Here is a 3,891-nt window from a genome sequence, read left to right as displayed (position 1 = left end):
AATCCTGGTAGTATGAATGCGACTCGGACGTACATCCGCCATGTTGATACATCACGTGACATACTTCGTCATCACGTCATGTCATACCAGCGCGAAAACCAGGGGGGCAGGGTTTCATATTTTCTTGAAGCCGCCCTAGGCACCGCCATTAGCTAGCGGACCCCCACCTGCTCTTAGCATTCCATTGACTCCCATTCATTTTGGCGTCACTTTGACAGTGAATAACTTTACATCTGAGGCGTTTAAAGACTCAATTTGTGCATCAATTATTTCTAAAGAAACACGAAAATGTATAAAAGGCTCCATTACCTTGTATCTTACGTTATGGCCCAGTAAAATCAGTTTTAGTAAAACTATGCTAACGATTGCGTCATAACCACGCGACTCTCTGTCGCACAGTTGAGAAATTACCGTATGGACAGGAGGAGAAGCGCATGTAGAACATGGCATACTGGCGTTAAACTTTAAAATAAATACATACTATGCAAAATGACAAAGTAATTAATCAGAATACTAAATATACTTAATACAAAATGTACTCCTGTTCACGCTCGCCGTTTCTGCAAGATTCGGTGGGTGATTCAGATTTCTCTTGGCACAGCTATTAGAAGACTTACAATTGTCAGACAGGTTGCTCACGTCACCAAGCTCAGTTTGAGTCTGCGCAGTACGCTCGACCCCCCGGAAGTGTGAGCTTCTAATTGGCTTCACTTGTCTCCGTTGAATCCAACGGGGTCGCTGTGTCCATTTCTTTTACTGTCTATGGCGAAAACAGCCGCATCGCCGCTGTCACCTCTTCTTTTTCGTGCATACGCTCCCAGGGCATCATGGGATAGTGAAGTGTCCATCGTATGCACGCTGCAAAATCTAACCTACCGGAAGTAGTAGGTCATCTGGGTACTTTTCGAATACTGTTTTTGGAATACTATGGCTGCGTCCGAAAACTCTAAATTGCTGCCTTCTGATGCAGCTTTACAAGGCATCAAGGCATGTCCGAATTCAATGTTTAGTTTACTTTCTGTCTCCTGAGATAACTTACCTATGCGTGGACGTACATTAAGAATGTGATTGGTCGAGTCCGGTCGAGGTCGAAAAATAAAATGGCGGCCAAGGACGCGACTGGACCACCAATTTAGTGTAAATAAAGGTATATTTTCACTTTTTACACCTTTTAATTGCATTTCGAGCGAGAAATTAGTATTGTAGTTTTCAAATATGTGATTAGTTATCACAAAGCGCTCTCTGTTTAAATTTCAAACACGCTGCCTTAGAAGTGTGTCCGAAAGTCTTTCTCTGAGCTGCCTTCATGCCTCCGAAGTCATTTCCTCATGAGGCAGCGAGGCAACGAGTCACTGCCTTGAGTTTTCGGACGCAGCATATGTATCTGACATATACCTGCTTGCCTACTGCTTTTCGCCTACTATATAGTATGGAAGTAGGCGGTTTCGGACGCAGCATCACTCACTATTTCCCAAGAGAATGCATAACTGGAATCAGCTGACAGTAAACACCAAAAATTTACGTTTACAGTTTTGTTCGTTAGTTGTCAGTTTTTGTTGTCAGTTACTTTTTCTACTTTTTTAAAATAAACAAGTAAAAATAATTGTGATATATTTTATTTAAAATATAATACACATTTTTATTTAACAATAAATAAACAGTAATATGACAAGCAGTTGTTTTGTTCTTTTTATTATTAACTAACACAGTTAACATGGCAAATGTGACAAATAGCAAGAAAGTACTTTACCGTTTCACAGTACAATCAATAAAGCCACACAGGTGTAAAGGTACGACAAATCTCTATAGCCGTTTCTCAATACCAAGTAGGCTACGCCAAACTCGGACTTGTGTCCTTCGTAGTTCGAACTTGCAAGTTCAGACTCGGAAGAACGACATCCTGACGCGAAATGCATTCTGGGAAACTTCCCTGTCATTAGTCCACACAAGTCTCCTCTGATGCATCCTCGATAAAATGGGCGGATCAAGAACACATCTGGGGATTTTATGTGAACTTGGGCTTGATGCGAACTTTGAATTGGAACAGTACTTGGGCCGCGACTGATGACGTTTCACAAGTCCACAAGAACGCAAGTACAGACAAGAACGCATATTGAGAAACGGCTTATGACAGCTCTCTGACGCAAGGTATTTACGTCAGTGTCCGAAATCGCTCAGTCATTTTCATTTATTGGACTCAATTGTCATTCCCTAAATAGGGAATAGTAAATGAGTGAATGAGGGAGCGGTTTCAGACACAGCAATTGAATTTGAACAAAACCCATCAATCTAAAAAAGCGCTGTGTCCCTGATTGGCCTGAATACCTCTGACGCTGGAAATGTAACGCTCCTTACCATGTTTGAAAGATTCGCTCACAATGCAATGCTAACAGGAGTTAACTTACAGGCTTGGAGTCCAATCGGGAGGAATTATGATAATGTCTGTCTTGTCCACGTCAACAGGCCCACGAAGTAAACTGTTTCCTAAAATCCGTGCGTTTGTTGTAGTCCAAGAAAAGAGGTTTACGTTGGAAGTGATAACTCGCGTCATTGTTTACTTTGGGGTTTGTACCTTTTGCATATCGTTAACGTACTACACGCTTACACAGCAAAGGACATGTAAAATCGGTAAAGGGACCATAGTTGCTCTTTAATATCAATCAAACTGCAGTTGGTTTGTTTTGATTTAAGCCTTCACATATCAAAAAAAAAAAAAAAAATGCAGCTAAGTAGCACAATAAAACAAAAACATTTTAACATAATAATAAATAAATAATAATAAATACAATTTTAAAAATTGAGTTTTTGGAACCAAACTCTTTATATGTTTATATATAATTTAGTATACACATGGTTTTTAATGATAATTTTAGGAGGGGAAAACCCTCAGATGGGGGGATCTGTCCCCCCACCCCCCTGGGATTTATTATATTAACAGCATTTTTACTGTTGTTGAGAGATTGTCATTGCAAAAACACATTACTTTTTATCTTTTTCTGAACATAAAAGGACAAAGAAATAAATATCACGTGAATTTAGATAAAAGCAGTAGATTATAACTCATTTTAACTTTTAATATAAGTTATTTGAGGCTTTCAAAGTACACTACGGATAAGATGCCGCAGTTCTGCTACTATGATTAGGAAAAATAGTCACCACCACCACCCTGTGGCAAACGGAAGTCACATCTTTGAGTGAAAGGAACCAATCACCAATCAGTAAAGATTCACAGGGGGCGGGGCTTCGTACAGAAAGACTGTTGTGAGGTACTTTATTCATTTTCTGAGTTTAATTCAGGACATTCCTTTAATATATCCAAATATCCGCATTTAATAAAGGCGTTAAAAAATAACCTCTGCGCAGTTTGTTAAACAAGAAAATAATTTATTTTTGGAACACAATAACCATTATTATAAATTTTTCAATCACACACCGTTGGGTCTCCAAAACAACACACACCAATGATTTAGATCTTATGTTGAACATTTTTTCTTTTGCCATGAAAATGACGTACTTAAAAACCACCCATCAAACACAAATCAACTGTGATGGGAAAGTGGGTCAGAACTGTGGGAACAGATTTAGTGATCTTTTGTGAAATAATCCCTTACAAAGGGGATTAAATGTGGGGCATTGTCAATCTGAAAGCCTGAATCCCTTAATAGACTTTCTGCTTTATATTCTGCAAATATACTTCATCTTCATGTGGTCGGACAACGGTAACATATCACCTCCAACATTTATAAGATACTATTGATTAGGGAATTTTTTTCTGAAATATTTTAAATTTTTTAGTATGAATACATTTTCTCTACACTCCATTTGACACAATTTTTTTACCATTCATCTCAGCTTGGCTTGGAGAAAAAGAGAAAAAATAAATTCAAAGCA

The sequence above is a fragment of the Misgurnus anguillicaudatus genome, chromosome 21 (assembly GCF_027580225.2).
Source record: "Misgurnus anguillicaudatus chromosome 21, ASM2758022v2, whole genome shotgun sequence".
NCBI classification, from domain to species: Eukaryota; Metazoa; Chordata; class Actinopteri; order Cypriniformes; family Cobitidae; genus Misgurnus; species Misgurnus anguillicaudatus.
This window is presented reverse-complemented; position numbering follows the sequence as displayed.